The sequence below is a fragment of the Manis javanica genome, chromosome 12, assembly GCF_040802235.1.
Source record: "Manis javanica isolate MJ-LG chromosome 12, MJ_LKY, whole genome shotgun sequence".
Classification (NCBI taxonomy): domain Eukaryota; kingdom Metazoa; phylum Chordata; class Mammalia; order Pholidota; family Manidae; genus Manis; species Manis javanica.
In genome coordinates, this window is record NC_133167.1 from 88,172,025 (window position 1) to 88,194,185 (window position 22,161).

At 36.5% G+C, this 22,161-nt stretch overlaps 1 long non-coding RNA gene across 2 annotated transcripts in view; it reads right to left on the bottom strand.

Moving 5' to 3' along the window:
* Positions 1-22,161, bottom strand: part of LOC140844807 (uncharacterized) — a 119,142-nt gene that overhangs the window by 89,601 nt on the left and 7,380 nt on the right. For both annotated transcript variants that reach the window (XR_012123303.1, XR_012123302.1), the window contains exons 2-3: positions 17,914-18,055; positions 17,323-17,422 (exon numbers count right to left, since the gene is read on the bottom strand). This is a non-coding gene — a long non-coding RNA (uncharacterized lncRNA). The remainder of the gene's footprint in view (positions 1-17,322; positions 17,423-17,913; positions 18,056-22,161) is intronic.

The window sequence follows — 22,161 nt, forward strand, 5'->3', positions numbered from 1 at the left end:
CAGATGACATGATACTATATACAGAAAACCCTTAAGGCTCCACCAAAAAACTATCAGAACTAATCACTGGATTCATCAAAGTTTCAGGATACAAAATCAATATACAGACATCTGTTGCATTCCTATACACTAACATGAACTAGCAGAAAGAGAAATCAGGAAAACAGTTCCATTTTTAACTGCATCAAAAAGAATAAAATACCTAAGAATAAACCTAACCAAGAAGTGAGAGACTAGTACTCTGAAAACTGTAAGACACTGAATGAAAGAAATTGAAGAAGACACAAATAAAAGGAAATCTATCCCATTGTCATAGATAGGAAGAATTAATATTGTCAAAATGGCCATCCTGCCCAAAGCAATTTACAGATTAAATACAATCCTTATGAAAACATCAGTGCCCTTTTACAATTGGAGAATATAATACTAAAATTTATATGGAACCACAAAGGACCCCAAATAGCCAGAGCAATCTGGAGAAAGAAGAACAAAGCTGGGAGTACTATGCTGCCTGACTTCAAGCTACACTACAAAGCTATAGTAATCAAACCAGTGTGGTACTGGTGTAAGAACAGACCCATAGATACATGGAATACAATAGAGAGCTGAAATAAACCCATGCATATATGGTCAATTAATATATGACAAAGGATCCACGAATATACAATAGGGAAAGGATAGTCTTTTCAACAAATGGTGTTGGAAAAACTGGAAACCACATGCAAAAGAATGAATTTGGACCCCTCTTGTATGATTCATAAAAACTAAACTGAATCGATTAAAGACTTAAACATAAGACCTGAAACCATAAAACTCCTAGTATAAAACATAAGAGCTTCCTGACATTGATCTTGGAACCAATTTTCTGAACATGACACCAAAGACCTAAGTAGCAAAAGCAAAAAAGTAACTGAAACTATATAGTAGATGGACAATTAATATTTATTGAAAACTTTATTTTAACATCTGAGAAATAGCCAAATGCAATAATTTGGGCAGCAAAATAAATAAAGTAGTATTGGATTATGTCCCAAGTTCCATAATATCCCATAATATCCATGAGTTCATTCTGATATAAAGAAATGATTCAATAAGTAAGTAAGTGGGACATCATGGAGAAATCTCTCCTGCAAAATTCCAAATAATTTATGCAGATACCTTGACCACAAAGAGGAAGGAGAAACATAGCTCCCCATTGCTTAAGTATAGGCTGCACAATGTGGCTTGCTTCCAAAGGATAAATTATAAAAATGGAGAAAAAGAGCAATTTAAAATAGAAAACCTGGCAAACTGTACCTCAGCCAGGTGATCAAGGTCAAAATCAATAGTGAGAAGTCATGTTGACAGTACTACTCTTGATATGATGTGATGAAAATGTTGATTTACTTCCACGGTCTTTCCCAAAACTGTTAAGTCCATGAGAAAAACAAACAAATCCCAACTGAGGGACATTCTAAAAATTACAAGGAGAACACTCCTCAAAATGGCCAAGGTCATCAAAAACAAGGAAAAATCTGAGAAACTGTGCCAAGAGAAGCTTAAAGGGACAGGACTACTAAATGTGATGTGGTATCCTGGATAGGATACTGCAGTTAAGGAAAGACACTGGGGAAAAATCAAGGAAATCTGAATGAAAGTACGGGTCTTAGTAATTACACTTATTCAATATTAATTTATGTTGGGTCACTGATTATGACAAATACACCACATTAATATAAGATGTTAATGATAGGGGAACCCGGGTGTGCAGTGTAAGGGGACTCACTTATTTTCAGCTTTTCAGTAAAACTTAAATTATTACAAAATAAAGTTCATTTAAAGAAATTACATGACAAGCCCATGCTTCTTAATTGTATTATCTGATTACATTTTAATTCACTTATTCACTAAATTCTACTCTGTGCGTTGAATTCTGTTAAATTGAGGGACTACAAGGATAAATTCTGACCAAAAACTCATCAGTTCATGAAAACAGAAATCTAAGAAATATGTAGAACTTGACCTCAATGAACTGATACCTAAAATGGGAGACTGACCACCATGATTTATTTTCATGATTAGTTTCTAAATAGATATCTAGCTCCCCAAGACTGGAAGCTCCTTGGCACTGGTGTCATACTTGTCTTTCCTTCTTTACTCCTAATGTCCAACGGTATTTGGGTGCAAGCAGTAAGTGGATGAGTAGCAATGAAAGAAAAATGGTAAGAGTTGGCTCTCTGAAACTTAGGACATTGAGAAGACTTAAGTCTTTTGTCTATAATTAGAGGATAATCTCTCTCCTGTCCACCTCACAGCATAGTATTAAGACTCAAAAGACATAATGTATGTTTAAAAAAAACCTCTGGAGATTATAAAGTATCAAATTACAGGGGAGAAGTAACCTCTACAAAATGCCATGCTTTATAAACATAATCTCATTTAATTTTTATAACAACCCTTTTAGGAGGGGAGATTCAGATAACTTGAATACTTTCTCAGGGAGACTGTTCAGATTAGCTCAATAATTTCACAAGTAGACAGTGGAAAACAGCATTTGAATCCTATGCCATTTACATCCCAAGCTCATGGTATTTTTTCTCTTTTCCATAAATACGAGATCCAGCATAATTTAAATAAAATGCATCAGGCTGTCTTTTCAGCACTTTACACCTTTTCCAGATGCATCCTGATAAAAAGAGAAGTATAGCAGACATAGCTGACTCTTCTGTAATCTCTGAGTCAACATAACAAAGTAGAAATCCTACCAATTGGTAAGAGTTTAAAACAACAACAAAAAATTGGTGGCTTTGCTTAGGGCTACTTGTGGGCTTTGAGCAAGTCACTCTGATTTTCTTCAGCAACTTCTCTGTACAATGCATTATAGTTGGAACTAAGAATAAAAAAATTAAGGCACCATATCTAAAAAGGATGACCATGTAATTATTTAATACAATATTGTTAGTCTACAATACAGATATATCATGAGAACGAAGGGCTATGGATGTGCAGCAGAGTTGCTGCTTTAGATTATGTAGCAGCTGGTCAAGTGGAATAAAGAAAGCTGAAATTTCCAGACAGAGATAGGAAAAAGAGAGTCATTAGAAAACGTGATATATAAAGAGCAGTGACACTCCCCTCTGGAACTCATTTTCCTCATCTGAACAATGATATTAGACAACATCATCTCTTAATTCCTATTATACTTTACTATTCCAACATTCTCTTTTTGTTCTGACTTCTGCTTCTTACATTCCCACATTTGGTATAAAAGAAATTGCATGCAGTAGCCCACTATTCTGCAAAAATAATACAATTAAACTTGAATATGAGCAGTTTACTGACAGGTTTATCTACTCTTAACTGCAAGCTTTTGAATATCATTAAAACAGGCTCCTTGAAGGCTAAGACTTCTCTTAACAAGGAATGAGTATATTCCTGAGCACATGTGATTGTCCCATAGGCATTAAAGCAGCAGGGGCCTGTATTTTCACTGAGTTGTAAAAAGGTTAAGCGTCAGGATGTATTACCAGGGAGTATCATCTAAAATGGACAAGGCCACTGCTGTGAGAGCAAGGCTCACTGATGGCCATCAAAGAAAGCACCGACATTCAGTCACCTCACTACACTCTAAGGGGAAGAATCCCTTTAGGAAAATAGAAGGCAACTTGTAAGTACTTTAAGAAATTGCTCCCATAGGTTCTAGCTGTTATCTTCTGTAATTGTTGGTCAAGCAGTTAATCAATTCAGGAGCCAAAAATATTTCCCATTTTGATTTATTTTAGATTCCAAAGGAAAGGAACAAGTAGAAGTTGGTGGTTAATAAAAAAGGGGAACATCTTTCTGTACTTCACAGAGGCAGTCAGGGGTTGAAAGCTTAATTAATCACAAGGCCTGCTTCTTAAGGAGACTTTCTTCACTTTGCTGGGGTAGCTGTGAGTTTCATGCATGGTTTGGTTTCCCTAAATACTAGCATCAGAGGGCTTTGTTTAGTATAAACTGGGGGGTTTATTAAATTTTTTGGGAAAATTGAGTTTTTTCTTTTTAACCGAAGTTTTGTACATAATGCAATAGTTCCCCTCATGAATTTTACCATGAAACATAAAAAGAGTATTGCATTTGATTATTTGCAGTAGGTCTCTCTCTCTCTATATATATATATATTTTCATATGTACTATGATGCAATTTTTATCTCAAATTGGGTACGAAGGATAGGGAGCAAATTTAGCCACAGGATATACACAACCACTTAGCAATTAACTGAACTATCACAGGATTCCTCTTGGGCCTCAGACCTTGTGCTGGTCAGAAGTGGAACTTCAGGGTGCTTGACAGTGGCAACCAGAACTATCAAATGTGTGGGTATAGCTTGCGGCCTTAAAGAAAGTGAAGTGAGAGACACTCTTCTCTGGGATTTCCAGTTCATAACAGAAAGAGAGGAACAGATCTCACCACAGACCTCAGATCTCAATCAGGAGATTGATCACCTTACCTCCCTGAATAATCTTGGTTATTAGAAAAAAGTTAGATTCTGATTATTAGAATGACTAGCTTTAAGATGTCAGGAAACTCCATTTTCCTAGGAACTTGGCTCTTAAGTTCCTCTCTATTCATCAAAAATGAGGCTGGCTTCCCATTGCGAGGACAGCCAGCCCATGCATGGAGACAGATGCATCAAGGGCCTGCAGGAGACTTTTTGATCCATCTTTTGTTCTCCAGCTCTTTCCTGAGACTAATTCCAAATGGGTATTAAGTAGAGGCCCAGCCACTGTTATTCCTAAGCAACAGCCCTCTAAACCTGGTGACTCTAGGATGGTGTTTCCCAAAGTGTGGCCCCTGGAATACTACTGGGGACAATCCCAGTAATTTGTATAAAAGTCTTATCTCCCCAAGTGATTACTGATATTCAATAATGTTTGAGAATACCTAAACTATTTCAATGACAGAAGAGCCTAATAGATAAGGAAATTGTAGATTATGAAATTGCCTGGTATGATACTCTCTTCCCCCATGAAATCAATGGATAGTCCTCTAAAATTACCAGAAAAAAATGCCAACTTGATAAAAAGGGCCCATTAGTGCAGTAATGAAGGGCCACAGTACTTTGGAAAATTCCCAGCTAGAGTGAATACAGACTCCTGGAGCTAAGCCACTAAAGGTACAAAGAGGGTGACACAGGGTTACACAAGGAGCTTGTCTGTAATTGCAGTCTCTAAATTTTTTAAAAGCATGCTGACTTCAATGGTAAAAAAGAAAAGTGAATCATATTTCTTAATGGCTTCTGTCTGTGAACATTTTATATAGACATACTCATCAACATTATCTCCTTTATCCCAAACTGGACACCAAACCTTATGGTCACCTCTCAGTAGTAGGTATTTTCAATATTCTGCCCTAATTGGCTCATCTACTGATCACTTCTAGATGTAACTACCAGAGCAATCTCAAGCATTTCTCCTTGCATGGTCCCTGATTTGTTCCCTACTGCTTAGAATGCAGGAAATTTTGCCTTCATGAGAAGTAGGGGCCTAGAAACACTGCCAAGGCTTAATACTTAGTTACTGGTCATTTACATTTGGCATGTCATCATATACCTATTTATTGCAGCTGATTTTCTTTCTGCATCCTTATACTTCTGGCCCTTTAAATCTGATCATCTCACCTCTTACACAGCTCAAGGTAATACCCACAGGCAGGTACCATGAGCCCTGTGAGTGTTTCCCATGAAGGAGCAGAGTATGATTGAGGTAACACACGGTGCTTTGTTTAATGTAGTGAATAAAAATCTGCCTCACTTCACCATATATCTGATGTCTCTTGTCAAGGGGGAGGAAATTAGAGGCATGACTTGCAGTATCTTTGCAGAAATCTATTCAGGTAGCAGAGTGCTTAGTCTACACCAGTTTTGATAATGAAATGAAGACTAACTGCATTTACCTGCTTATGAACTAATTCCATTCATTCATTCACTCATTCATTCTTTTCCAGTCACTATGGGAGAGAGTCTATTAATAATAGAAAGGATATAGTTCAAAATATCTAAATCAATTATATTTCAGGAAAAGTAAGAACTTACTGAACCTAGTCACTCAGCAAATGATTCATGTACGTAAGCTGGTGCCTTAATTTATAAACTCTTACTTAAGAGACTAAAAAGGCAATAGCAAAAGCATTCCTCTTACCTCCACCAGACATACCTTTCATACTCCACTCCACACCACTGCTCCAAGCAAAGATTTCACAAACTTCACAGGCAATAAACGGAGTGTTCTGATCACAGTATACCAGGCCCAGTATCTCAGACCGGACACTCTTACATTCCCAGTGCCTTCCCAACATCTTATTCTGGAAGTTCTTCACATTGGAACTTGTCAGACCCACCATTCTCTGCTTTCAGCATTACTAACTACAAAGCCAGGGAGAGCGACACCAAGCATTGTTGCCTAGCACGTCATTATGTCACAGTGTGTTGAAGTGCACACTCTAGAGTCAGACTCAAGAGTCCTGGCTCTATGATTTTTGGAAAGTGATTTAACTTTTCTGGGCCTTGGTTTCTTAATTTGTAAATTGGGGTTAATATTAGCTACTACCCTAGGCAGTGGTTAGGATTGAATATATATATATAAACTAACGTAAGTCATACAAAGCATTTAATTGTTACCTACTATTATAATTATTATTATCCAAGTGTATGCCTAGTATCTTCACCAGGCATAATTTGGTTAAAGGGACACAAAAGCATGGAAAACAAACACATGAAAAGTCACATTTTTAAAAAAGTAACAGCAATTATCTTACATAAGAACCTAGAGCGGTAAGTGTAGCTGGTTGTCAGAGTATTCCTGAGTTAGAACTCAGAAAGTTCTCAGAATTCTGGAGGCAAACAATATGTCTCTTACTTTCTTGCGGGAGGGGAGGGAGTGTCACATGGGTAAAGTTTCAGAATCATGAGTCCCTCCTGCCCTCTGAGTAATCAGTATGGGAACATACTATATGAGAAAGGGCCTGGAGAAGACATACAAGTCAATCATTTAGTCTACTGACTTTCACATGAAGCATGCTGGGAAATGCCTGTTTTTCCTTGGCCGGGTCCTGGTAGGTGTCTTAATCCCTCCATAATAAAGCAGAAATCAGGGAATGTAAAGAGGCCAGGAAATGCCCAGAGGGTAGATCCTGACATCCTACCTCAGGCTTACTAATTTTGAGTAAGTTTTAGATAATTTTGTCACAGAGACAGTGATATATCCAAACTTCTTGTATGTGATTTTTATTCTTACAGTTCTTTCCTAGTTTTCATTTTGAATAGTGCTGTTAGGAGGATTTTCTTTACTAGAGCACTGGAACCGCACAGACTGGGTAGGATTTTTATTTTTATATTATAATATGTATGCAACAGATTTCCATATTGAATATATGACTTTTATATTCTACATGTTTTTACAGACTAAGATAAAAAACAAAGCAAACCAAAAAACAGAAAAATCGACTCCATAAATAAAACTCCCAGAATTTGAAAACATATACAGAGAATTAAATCCATGAGCATTTGCAATTTAGAGCTCATGAATCTCAACTAGTCTTCATTTATAACCATTTAAAAAGTAACTGATTCCCTTAGCTAACATTTAAACTAAGACAGGAGCACCTGTGTGTTACTATAAACATTTTAATAGCACGGTAGTACAAGAATGCCTATAATATTGAATTACTACCAGCTATTATAAGCACTTAACATGGGAAAAAAATGGAATTTAAATGCTTCTTTCAATTCCATGGTGGATATTTCAAATATTCCCCATTAAGCCATTGTCTTATCAGGAGACCAAGAGAGCTGCACTTCCCCACCCGTGAAGTTCTACAAGAGCAATAGGACCCCCTTGGCCAATAATAATGTGGGCAAAAGTACTGCATGTCACTTTCTTTTAAAGCATTTTGTTTTCAGTGCTTAATTCGCTCGTCTACCTAGAGGTCTCAGTGGCACGCCCTGATGTGGAGGTGCCTTGAAATTTAAGCAGCCTGCAACGCTGAGGTCTCACATGGAAGGAAATTAATCTGGGATTTATTCAGACTCATATTGGACTTTCATGAACAGAATTTTTCCCTCATCTTTACTGAGGTATAATTGACAAATAAAAATGGTATACTTTTAAGGTATGCAAGTTGTTGTTTTGATATATCTGTATACATTACAAAATAACTGCCACAAATGAACATATCCATCACTTCACAACTTTTTCTTTTCTTTTGTGGTGAGAGTACTTAAGTGTGTACACATGTCAAAATTCACCATGCTGTACACTAAGATTTGGGCATTTTATTGTATGTATCTCAATTTTAAAAAGAACATGAATTTCTTATGACAATCATACCTTCTCCCCCACAGAAAATCTCTCCCTCTTACCAAATTTCAAGTATACAACATTGTTCATTATAGTCACATCGCTGTGCATGAGGTATCCCGAACAGAAGCTCTGTGCCCCTTTGGCTGTAAATAGCAGTTTGGGGCTATTTGTTACTACTGTGTGACCTTAGGTAGATTCTGTCTGCTACACATTTCAGAACCAAACAGACTTCTGAACCCATGGATGTGGGGGAAAATCCTGACATTTTTGTAGGGAAAGGGAAGAGATAATAATAGGAAGATGAGTTTTGTAGCAAATTCTTACTCTTTTGTGGCTTGAAAAATAGTGCAGTGTAACTTTTTCATTTCACATACAAATGACCTCAAGATCCAGAAATAGGGTGGATATTGAAGTGGAAAGCTCCAGAAAGAGGAACTGACTTCATATAGTTCAAACATTTGTCAGTGACAAAGTCTGTTAATGTTTTAAAGACTATTACAGAGGGAAAGAATATGAGAAATAGAAAAAAAGAGGCCAAAAAGAAAATCTTGTAGCTGTTTGCAATTTTAATGAAATCAGATTTTAATCAAAATTGCCAGTGGAAATGTGAGAATCCTGAATTGAAACTTAAAAGATTCACCCCACTATTCTGCTTGAGAAAAGAAATGAAGTCCCAGGCAGTATTGCTGGCATATGGCTCCAGGTAGAGTTTTACTACAAGAGACAAAAGAAGATTTAAGCATTCTGCCTTTTTGTGCTACTTCCATGTACAAAGAAAAATAGTAAAAGAAAAAATAAATAGGTAGTGATTAAAAATAAAGAAAAGAAAGCTAGCTAACAGTAGAGGTGTGGTAAAAATATGAATCTTTTGATTGACAGTTAATTAGGGGCAGTGTGATTAAAAGACATAAATTCGATTCCCAAGCTCAGAAGTTTAGACAGGTTATTTAACTTCATTAAATTCACTTTTCTTACTGTAAGATCTGATTGAATTCTAAATTTCTTACTTTACTTTTTACCTTTTACTCACAAACTAAACTTCAATGGTTTCATTTATTTTTCAGTATTAAAATATTTTTTATAAGTAGTGATGTGAAAGTATAATGAATTTAGCAATGAAGAGTTGAGCAGAGATGAGATACCTAAATTTTAAACAACACTGCCTTCAGGTCAAGTATCCACACTTCCTTTATAGAAGCAAATCTTTTCCTCCCTGTCTTCTGCATTCCCCCCACTCCTTTCTATCAAGCTAGACTTTCCTTCCTTAGGAGCTCTCCACATTTTCTCTTTCTCCCCCTAGTTCCTCTTAATCGCGTGGTATGGACACTTTGTGGTACTTTAAGCAAGGAAATCTGCCCGAGATTTGAAACTTTTCCATTACTGTTCCTTTTATTTCTTACCTTTAATTGAAAATTGGCCATCTCCAATAGTTTACTCTTCCTAGATTCCTTACCGAATTCTTCTCTATGTCCTCGTCTTAACAATTCTTTCAACAAGCTGATGGGGTCAGACTTGTTTTTAACCTCTCTCATGCTGCGGCTACTTCCAGACAATGGTTTTACTCAATGACTTGTTTGCCTTTGAGGTTTATACCATTTTCTGCAGCGTCCTTTATGTGATTATGCTGACCACATTCATCTCGCTACTTCCATGGTGTTTCTCCATCTTTCTCAATGAGCAGTCTCACTTATACATTTCCTCTCTATATTTTTACCATGGTCTTGATCTTTCCAGTCCTTCCATTTCAGCTGTATAATAGTAAGGATGCCCAGCACACCTCAGTACCATTCATTAGATCTCTGAAATGCTATTTGTTTTTGGATAATCATCCTTTTATCAGGCCCTTATCCTGATCCTTTATTCTTACTGACATGTTTTCATCTTCTTCATAGCCTTGAATCCCTGAAACTCTCCTAGTTCCTGTAGTCCACCGAGGGCTGTCCGAATCCCACTTGCCTTCCCACAGTGCCTGGACCCATGGTCAGATAATCCAGTGACATCTCTTTAACATCTGAGAATTCTCCACCACCACTCCCACCCTTCGGCCAAGATCCCAAACCCAGATATCCCATCATACATTGTCTCTACTCTTTCTGCTGGGTTGTCAGCAGTAGCCAAAGTCACAAATGTAAGATAATTGGGCCACTGAAATTTCATGCTGAGTAAACACAGTCCAGTCTTCCCTGCTGCTCAGCAAACCTTGATGTATTTATTTATTTATATGTGGGAGATGCAACAAAACATCCATGTTATTCCACATTAATTTCCTTAGGCTGCCACCCCTACACATGTTACCTGAAGGTTCTAACTGCGATACAGGGAGAACTGAAAACATCGGACCTGGGTCTCTACTTTCTTCAACATCTCAATATATATCAGTGTTATTCTTGTTTTCCTGTCTGCTTCTTGTAGCATCACATGAAATAGTATCCCTCATCTTTACCAAAGGTTTCTGCCATGCACTTGACCATGCCCCTTCTCTATCTTAGGACCAGCTCCCATAGATTAGCTCTCTCCTTCAGCATTTCTGTCAGCATCTTCCTATCTACAAGTTCCTTTCTTTTACTGTGTTAATGATCAAGGCCAAATTCTACTTTTCTAGAAAAAATTGTTTTTCTTGGTCATTATGTTCTCTAGAATACACTAAGTTATCTCTTTAAAGCTACTTTAACATTTGAATAAAATTATGGTCTCTTTTGCCTCTCCCTGGCATTTAAGCTCTTGATCCTTGATATTTACACTTACTCTCGGTGCCCTCCCTGAATTTCTATTAAGTCAAGGACAATATTTGAATATTAAAGTGAGTCACAGTAATATTTGGAGCTAATATTGACTATAGTTTCAGAGCTTGCAGAGGCACAGGTACAAAGATTTATGGAACATTTACGACAAGCTGATAGGGAAGATAAAGAAGGCAGGAATTGGGCAGTACTAACAATTAACTGAAGGGCTGAACCCAAGACTGGTTGTGATTCATTTAAACCACAATGTCCACACTTTCAGAAAATGCACATTGTGGAGTAGTACCCAAGGAGTCTGAGATGGTCCCTAAGTGAGCAAAAATTTTGAGTCAGTAAAAGAAAGTGGCATCAGTAGGAGATGCCTGGAGCCAAAACATAAATAGGTACAGGACCACAATTAGTAAGAAGTCTGGTGGGGCTAGTCTCCCATTTTAGATTCAGTTCATTGAGGTAAGTTCTTTGTATTTCTTAGATTTCTGTTTTCATAAACTGGTGAGTTTTAAATCACTATTTATCCTTGTAGTCCTTTAATTTAACAGAATACAATACACAGAATAGAATTTAGTGAATAAAGTGAATTAAGGTGTAATCAGATAATACAGAAAATCAAACCTTAGAATTAGACAAACTGCAGATGGGCGATGGGAGGCTACAGCTTGATGACTACACAAGTGTTCATAGCTGGCCCTAGTTAAAGGCCAAAAGACATTTCAGATCCATGGCTCTTTGCTGGTGGGAAGGTTATCTCCTGGTATACTGCTCTGCATGATCAGGAATGACTCGTGGCTCAGTCTGCAAGTGACCCTCTCAGTGCCTGAGGGGCAAGAGAGTGCCTGGTAAGGGCAAGCAGCCAATTCTCACTCTCTTTTGGTAAGTTTCTTTTTTTTCTCCAAAGAAGGCTAAGCTCCTTCATTACTGAATATGTAACACATTCCATCTTCAGGTGAACTGAGCTCTGAGACTGCTTACTGAACAACTCATACCGCCTTTGTAACTTTCTGCGGTCACTTATTGTGGTTTATAGGTACGTCTCTATAATCTGTTGATGTGCCTGGAAACACACATGTAGAAAATGGAATTCTAGAGAGCAGGAAAAGGTTCAGCAATCACTCTGAAGGGGATGATGAAAGTGTCTCAAGTAGGTTCTACTATGTTGAGTGACTTCCAGTATATAGCATGAAAGGTCTGGTCCCAAATAAAAGAAGTTTGTCAGTGAAATTACATGATCAGTGCTGATAAGTAGAAATGCTTCCTACTTTATTTACATGGTAAAATTCTTATCAAACACAGTGCCATTCTGGGCTCAAGATAATGAGCAGTTGTGAGACTGGAGAGACAGATTCACGCCTTTCCTGGTCCCTAGATACACTATTAGCTTTCCTCTTCCACTGACTCAATAGAATATGCAGCATGAATTGGGACTTCTAGGAGGCTCGATAAGAGATGTGAAGCAAAGCAGGTTGTTTTGTAAACAGTAGAAGTCTGCTGGGGATTTCTCCTTTCTCAGAAATGTATGCAAATATATTTTTTGTTTAAGGTAGACATTTAACCTGTAATATATTTTTGTAGTTTTATTGAGGAAGAGTTGATATTTGATATAATACCTATATTTAAAGTATACAATTTAATAAATTTTGACATACATGTACATATTCCGAACAAGATCATGAATTTTTCTTAGGCCTCTTTGTAACTCCTTTATCTCTCTTCCTCTTCTGCTCTCTTGCCCCTGGCCTCACACAGCGGATCTGATTTCTGTCACTATAGTTTAGTTTGCATTTTCTAGAATTTTATATAAATGGAGTGATGCACAGGAATTGCTATCTAGTTCCTTTCATCAACATTATTTTGAGGTGAACTTGTATTGTTGTATCAATAGTTTATTCCTTTTATTGCTGAGTAGTATTCATTGTATGAATATATTATAAATTGTTTATCCATTCACAATTATCATATCAGTTATCACATTGATGGACATATTAGTTGTTTCCTGTTTTTTTTTATTACTATTACAAATACAACTGCTGTGGACATTCATGTACAAATCTTCATTTGGATATATATTTTCATTTCTTTTGGGCAAGTATTTAGGAGTTGAGTATCTGGGTGGTATATTATGTTTATGTCTAACTTTTTAAGAAAACTCAACATTTTCCAGAGTAACTGAACCACTTTACATTCCCACCAGCAATGAATGCAAGGTTTAATTTCCCCACATTCTCACCAATAATTGATAAGATCATTCTTTTTAACTTTAGCCATTCTAGTGTACATGTAGTAATATTTCATTATGGTAATAATTTTTATTTTCCTAAGATTAGTGATATTAAGCATCTTTTCTCAGGCTTACTTGCCATCTATATATCTTTGTGAAATGCCTATTTTAAAAATTTAGGTTGTTTTTTAACATGGAGTTATAAGTAGTTTTTACTTAATCTAGACTCAAAACCTTTCACAGAAATACGTTGTATAAATATTTTCTCAAAGTTTGTGGCCTGTAATTTCAATTTAATAGCAGGATTTTTTGACAAGAAGAAGTTTTTTTTTAATTTTGGAGAAGTCCAAATTATAGGTTTTGTGCCCTATTTAAAAAATTGTTGCCAAACCCAAAGTCACTAAGATTTTCTCTTCTATTTTCTTTTACAAGTTTTAGATTTTTGATTCTTACGTTTAATCCTATGCTCAATTTCAATTTCACTTTTGTATAAGATGTGAACTAAGGATTAAGGTTCATTTCTTGCATATAGCTATTCATTTACTCTGTGCCATTTGCTGGAAGCTATTCCCAATAAGTTGCCTTGTTATCCTAATAAAAAAATAATTGATCATAGGAGTGTGAGTTTATTTTTGGAAGGTCTATTCGCTTCCATCTTTCTATATATATCCATACTGTCTTCATTACTAAAATTTCACAATAGGTATAGAAGTCAAGTAAACTTCCAACTTTCTTCTTATTTTTAAAATTTATTGATCATGGTCAGGTCTACTTTCTAAAGAATGTGTACAAGTGGACATTATTTTTTTAAAAACATAATTCTAAGGAATTACAGAGGAAATAATTAACATAATGTTCTCCAAAGCAACTGTGATCCTGTAATTGCTCTTTTCTTCTGACTTGTTAGTTCAGAACATAGAAGTTTCCCTCATGATAAAACAGGCACCCTATTCTTAAAAGCCAACAGTCTAGGCCTCTGAAGCAGTGTTTTACAAGGTTTGGTCTGTAATGTTACATCAGTTGATCTAAAACTCCTTAGAATCATTCACAGCACACAGAGAATATGATAATGTATGAAATTCTTATACACTTATCATTAAATTAATATTGTAATTCTCTGTCTTAAATTCATAAAATGCTTTATAAAGTGCTTTCCATAAATTATTCCACTTGAACCTCACAACAGTTTTTTAAGAGGCCTTGTAAGTATTATTAGTTGTATAACTATTGCAATAAGTATATTACAAATATTGTTGTATACCTATTATGTATCAGATGTACTACATTACATACAACCTGACAGAGTATAATCTGTTGCCTTCAAAAATAGTTTTGTAAAATAATTTTTATATATATATTATGAATATATATAGTATGAATATAACATTAATATATATTATTTTAAAATTACTAATTAATATTAGCTAAGAAATAACTAAATAATAGTTGAGATAGACTATCCTAAGTGAAGTCAAAAGAAGGAGTGATAAGAATTAGTGAGACTGAGCTAGCCAGGAAAGGGTTTTCAGGCTAAGGAGTAGTTTCATTTATTTCAAAAGAAAAATAGCATGTTGGGAGTCAAGAAGGAAGAAGAGGACTTTTTAGGAAAAGGCAATTGTATAAACAAGGGCATTGGGGTAAAAATGAATATTTTGTGTTGAGATAGCTAAAAGAATAGGAAAGCAATTGATTAGAAAAATGAGCATAAATGATATTAGAACTGTGTGGCAGTGGGTTGGCACAGACCTTGAGTGTTTTCTCATACCAAGACACAGCTTCTATCAGCACCTGTCTGCTGAGGATTCTTACATCCCTATTTCTGGGCCAGAGCTTTTTCCTGAATCACAAATATATAAATATATAGTTAATTGCCTATGGTGTCAATGCCTGAGGTATCCACCATTAACTCAAAACAGACATGTTACTATCTGAACAATGTCTTTTTCACTCAAGCCGGCTCTCCTTCCTACATTCTCAGTTTTATTAAAGGCACTTACAAACCACCCAGCAGCCCAAGCCAGAAACCAGGGAGCCCCTCTCGTCTCCTTTTTCATCTTTCAGTATAACTCAATCATGTGAATTTTAACTTCAAATATTTCTTCTCTCCCTCTTCTCTGTAACCATTGTCTTCACAAACACTCTTGTCTTCTCTTTTCTGAACTCCTGGGATGGCCTTCTAGTTGCTTTCCTTGCCTCTTGTCTTAACCACACTTGCTCGCAGAATAAACACAATTTTCTCCATAAAATTCTTTTTCAGCAGCTTGCCATTGGTGATATAATCTTTTATCATGGCCTGTGCTCAACCAACATCTTTTTTACTCCCAGCTGTCATAATTCCTGCCCTTCCTCTATCACCCTGCACTGCTGCCATCCCTACAAATGCATTTCCTTGAATGCGCCAGTTTGTTTTCATGCCATTGGGCATTTTGTCTAGTTTCTCTCCCCACAGGCATGTCTTCATTACCATTCATGTACTGTATCTGTATTTTATGTATCCGTGATGGTTTCCCCACCCAGAGTTGGGTATTCTCTCTGCTGTGCTCCACCACACACGATGCAGGCACTGGTTTATTTATGTGTATGGATGCGCCCCATAAAGGCTGCAGGAACCTTGTAGGATAAGGATCATATACTATTTCATTTTTTTACTTCCTTTCCTTAACATGATAACTGGCCCAGAAGGAGTGTTATATATATATAAACAAGGGCATTGGGGAAAAAATATATAATGTATATATGTGTGTGTGTGTATACACACACACACATGCTTGAATGGTTGGAGTAAACAGTTAATAAGTCAGACTTAAAAATGTGAACTTGGAGATGGCGAATTAGAACAAATGGATGGGGGTAGTGGGTGATGCTAAGGAGCCTGATATGTGAGTAGCTTCTTCAGAGTCTGGGTATGGAGGTTAGTAACTACTCCTTGGACCTCAGACTTAACCTGGATATCAGTTTTTACCCTACTGAAGCTCCAACACTTATGAGTCATTTCTATCCAATTTACCCAATTAACCAGTGTTTTTTTCAGTCCATTAAGAGTCTGAGGCAGAGAACTGGTTGGCTAAAAGTCTTAGGGCTGAAATTCCTTTTAGGAAGATAAATCAGAACAGAAAATTCAAGCGCTTGGTTGTCAAATAATAATTACATAATTTTTGAAGTCTTACCTCTGCTTGAATAGTAAAAACCTATTTGGGAAACCATATTGGAGGCCTTACTTGCCCAGAAAAGGAAGGTGATAGTGGAGATGAGAGACATAATAAACTGCACTCTATTAGTATATTTTTGGGAAAAGTAATTGACAGTTGGTAGAACTGACGTTTTAATCACATTTCCTTCCCATTCACTTCCATTCTTTAGATCCAGCCTGCTGCTCATTGAGTTGGAGCACTGCACTGCCTAATCCTGGTACTTTACTGAAGCTCACCTGGTGGTTAAATATTTTCAATGCCCTTAATATTCTTTAAGAAGTGTAATTAGCTGTTGACACAATTAACATTCTCTTCACTTTAAAGAATGGAGAAGTCCAAGGTACTAAATATAGTTGCTGTCATAGAAGAGAACAACAAAAGCAAGAGGAAATGCTCAAAAAAGGTTATGTAGTGTGGGGGTAAGGACATCTCAAAGAAAGTTTTTATGTCAACTGCTTTTTTTTTTTCTTTCTGATCTTTGTATAAACTAAGTTTTCACAGATGTGGCATCTTACACCATAAGGCAACAGAAGAATATCTCCAGAGCATTTTTTGGGTGGTAGGGGGTGGGGTCCGATAGTGGCAAAGAAAGGCAATGCAAACAACAGTGGAACATCACCAGTGGCACTTGGTAAATGCTGATGAGAAACAGGTATCAGGTAAATAAAGCATCGGGAGAGGCACGGTGACCACCACAGGAATCATGTGAGCTCCAGCTGTGACGCAGGGACTTCCGCATCCCCGGGTTCAGTGGCCGCTGTAAGACCTTCCCAACTAACCAGTCCACCAATCATAGATCTACTCACTGTGCTGAAGGCTGTGGAGAAGCAACCATAAATCAAGCATAAAACAGTACCTATCTCCTAGGAGCTTCTGGCTTTTCAGGGAAGCAGGACATTTTCTCCAAAGAGGAAGTGAAAATACCCGGCTGCTTCTTTTGCTCTCCGTAGAGTATTCTGGAAAAGAAGCAGGTGGAAGTTAACTGAAAATTGGTAGGAACTTGGCTTTAGAAGCTTAGGCCTAATTGGATGCCTGAGATTAAGAGAAAAAAAAAATTTTCAGAGAAATATTTGGAACTAAAGGGAATCATGCAAGACAGAAGTAGTGGACATTCTGTTTTCCCCTTGGAGTTTCTCTGTGAGGCTGTTACCTAATAATGATCATAATATTATTAAATTGTGTCACCGTTATGACCTAATTAGTGGGCTAATATCAAGTAAGGTTACATTTCTTTTTTTTCAATTTTCAAATTAAAACTGACCTGACTCTTCACTTGACAGTTGGGCGGAACTGTCGTGTAACCGAGGAGGCTCACTCTGCTCAGGGCATCATGGCTAGAGAATACAGAATGTAACGGGTCCCCTGGAGGGCTGCTTTTACTGCTACTTCTCATATGCTTGCGATCAGTAAAATATTGGTCCAATCAGTTTAAAGCTATCTTACTCACCTATACGATGATGTTCTTTCTGTTCTAAGCACTTGGCAGAAGGCTCAGAGCTTTTTCAGTGTGGCAGATCCAATTCACCCGTTGATGTTCTTTGCCTCCTCGTGTAAAGCTCATCCACTCAATGTGACTGGCCTTCTCCAGCCTACATAAAACAATTTGACTACAGTCTTCCCCCCTGGGTCACTGGGTGCCTAATGAGTGTCGTGTTTATATAATAATGCAATTCTATTCAGATGATTCTTCCTTGACCAAAATATAGTCCAAGGTAAATTGTGGTCTCTAACTAGACAACTTTCACTGACAGCTTATCTTAAAAATAGGAATGGAATATGCCAGCACTGGGTTCCTCAGCTAGAATTTATTGAATGTCCACCATATATTTTGATTTGGACCACAATATCTCATTTCATATGTGATCCCAGTGTGTAGGCAAAGACCATGAGAGTGTTAAAACAGCTTTCTAAACAAAACTGTAATGTCCAATTACAAACTTTCTGATCTCAAAAAGTATGATCTTCCATATCAGAATTATTCATGCTGATAGTACACTAGAAACAGTTGGAATTTCTGCCCAAGGGTATAGATCAGTGAAAAGACTATTTCCATATCTGAATATTTACAGGGTGTTGGTCATCAAAATATTCTTAAAGACAGAGTATTTCTCTTTTAATTTTAGGAGGAAGAACATTCTGGATATAACTGAAAAATTAGTGCAAGGTCATACTTTAAACACATATATATGTAAAGAACAGGCAATTATATACACACATACAATAAGGTTCTAAGATATTTACTGATTTAGTAAACACCAATTTAATATCTACTATATGCCAGACACTGAAATTGTTGCCAGGGATACAAAGACATGATCCCTATTATCAATAACAGTACAGTGGCAAAACTGTGTCTTTGAATCATCTTAGCAAACATAGAAAATGTCAATTTGAGATAATCAGATACCAGCTAGCTTGGCCAATAGTCCCTACACAGTGGAAAGCTTGTAATTACTGAAATACTAGGAAAAAGTAGCACCATCCTAAAAAATGTTTTATATGTTCTCCTCTCTCTTAAATACACTCAGCTTGTCGCTTATTTCCTAACTTTCTGCGAAAAATCCAAATGTTCAGGAGGAGACTCCCATAATGTCCTGCCACTGTTTATCATAGGTGCTCCAGAAATTAGAATTCATCCCATCTCCCCAAGCCCATCACTGTAATAATTCACCCTCACCCAACATCATTAATAATTTCCTTTTTCTTTTATTTTCTACAGGCAATTATTTTATAGCAGGATTAAGTTCACAGCAAAATTGAAGGCAGACACAGAGATTTTCCCTACATTCCCTGGCCCTGCACAAGCACTGCCATCCCTGCCTTGTTATCGACATGGCTCATGGTCACTGGAGGCAGAGGAGGGCCCTTGTTACATTGATGAAGCTACGTTGATACATAATAATGACCTAAATTCACAGTTTACCTAAGGGCTCACTCTTAGTGTTGTACATTCTGGGGATTTGGACAATGTTATAATGGCGTGTACCCATTCTGACAATCGTTCACAGAGTGTTTTCTCTCCCCTAAGTCCTCTGTGTTCTGATTATTCATCTCTCCCCAGTCCCAGCCTTCTCTAGAATTTTGCTTCTCTAGAAACTCACATAGTTGGAATCATATAATATTGTAGCCTTTTCAGACTGGCTTCTTTCACTTAGTAATAAACATTAACATTTCTTCCATGTTTTTTCATGATTTAATAGCTCATTTCTTTTTAGTGCTGAATAATATTCCAGTTTCCGGATGTACATTTTTCTCTAACTATTGTCAAGATTTTTTTTTCTTCCTCATTGGGTCGGCAGTTTTACTATAATATTCCTAGACTTGACTTTCTTTCTATTTATTCTGCTTGGAGTTCACTGTGATTCTTAAATCTAAAAATTATGTATTTCACCTATTTGTATATTTTACTACCTCAAATATATTCTCTGCCTGATCCCTTTCTGCTCTTCTTCTGGAATGATGGATATATTATTGTAAGTCACGTATTATTGTCCCAAACATTTCTGACTCTCATTTTTTTTTTCTCTTCTTCATACTGGATATTTATTGAGTTTTAAAGTTCCCTGAATCTTTCTTCCCTCATTTCTAGTCTGCTATTGAGTCCATTTAGTGAAATACTGTTTATTTCAGACATTATAGCTTTTGTTTTTAAGATGTTCATTTGGTTCTTGATAGAATTCATTTTTCTGTGGATTTTTCCTATCTGTTCATTCATTATATGCCTCTACTTCTAAATATTTTAATACAGTATAATAGCTTCTTTAAGACACTTGAATGCTAGTGCCAGTATCTAGTCACCTCAGGGTAATTTTCTTTTGATTCCTTTTTCTCATGGCTGTGGTTTAAATGCTCCATTTTCTTATTATATATAATATAAAATTTTTATTGTATACTTGACCTTGTTGATGGTACAATGTAAAGACTAAATTCAGTTATTGTCTTCTGAAAAGGAGATATTTTTAATTCTGGTAGACAGTGAAATCACTGGCTCATCACCAGCATTTTGCGGCTTGGTTTATACTTTGTGTGGGGGGTCTGTTTCAGTTATGCTTTTCATTTTAGGTATACCCTTAGCTCTGTGATGTAGTGATTATTCTTAAGATCTGACCCTGGTGGGTTTTTATGTAACTATGAGGTCTTTATGTAACTATGAGGTCTTTACCAAGCCCCTTTGATTTGGCAGGATTTCAACCCCAAATTGCTACTTTCATGGAAAGGGCATCAGCTGAAATCTCCTCTCAGACTTCCATTTGCTGGTTATTAGTGAGCTATTTGGAGTTCCACACATACATTCATAGTTCCTAGGTCATGGAAATATTCATAGAGCATTTAAATAAAAATCTGGGGACTCACCTCTCCATAGACACATTCCCCCCCACTCCAGAATTCCATCTCTGATTTCCAGTTGCTCTGCCAGTTGGAAACTTACTCCTCTCATGCCTCAAAAAAGTAATATACTGCAGATTTCAGCTTGGGGTCTGGTTGTTCTACACCAGTCCTACTGCAGAATGAGCAATACCCTCAGGTTAGAAATAATAGGAATGTAAGTTCTCTTCTATCAAGGGTTGCATCTTCTCCAGTTCTGTTTGCTTTGGTTATTACCCAATGTGATTAAATAAAGGTATAAAAATGGATGAACACATATTCATGTGTACACATGTATATATAATTACATGTCATTTTATAATCGTTATAAACTACTATTCTCAGAACTAGAACCAGGCAAAAGTCTTCCTTGAAGCTTTCCTCTATCTACATTAGATATCTCATCATTGAATTTTTCTTCATTACTTGGGAAAACACTTCAACTTTGTCATTATAACTAATTACCCGCAACCATCTTTTACCCAACTTTGAAATTGGACCTTTCTTCTTATCAATGAGGAAGAATTGACTAGGAAAACAAATTAAGCACCTATCAATCCAAAGTGTAATTGAATAATGACTTTATATCTCACTACTCTTAAAGACTAAGCATAAGCATAAAATAGGCTTGTAAAATACAGATCACTGTATCCTAAGTTTTAGGAATGCATAGGGTTTTTTGCATCTATTAATCAAATGTTATTTAAAAATACTGAAACACTGTCATAAGATTATTTCCCTTCTTATGTGCGCTTAAAAAAATATTTTCTTCCCTTCTGCAAATTTATTCAACAAAGTTTTCCTGACTGCCTATATATAAGTACTGGAGTTTGGACATTTTTTTTTACAAAAACCTGTCAGAAGTCATAAAGTAGTAAGTAGGGTAGAAAGCTCACTCTTTCTCTACTTGTATTTTGCCTCATGTCATCTATTTAATTGTTGTTTTGTCTAATACAGTGTTTCAGAAAGGTTTGGGGGCCAGCTGTACTGCACAAACAACCTATTTAATTCTTTTAAAATACAAGCACATGATTCAGCCTAATTAAGTACTCTTAACTCCAGACACTTAAAAAAGAAATGAAAGGAAAGAAAACTCCAACTTACTGGGGGCCTTAGAATGAAGGAAGAGTTGAAAGAAGTGCTTATTGTTCCCTAATTCCCCAACCCTGCATCAAGAGTGGAATCATCCCATGTACGGACGTTCTGCTCTTGTGAAGTATGTATCTTCTGGCAGATGTGCTGCTTGTTAAAAGCTCTTTCTGAATTTCACATGATTTGGCTATGTGCAGAGTTGGGTCTTTAGGGCAGCTTCTGAACAGGAGGGTAACAG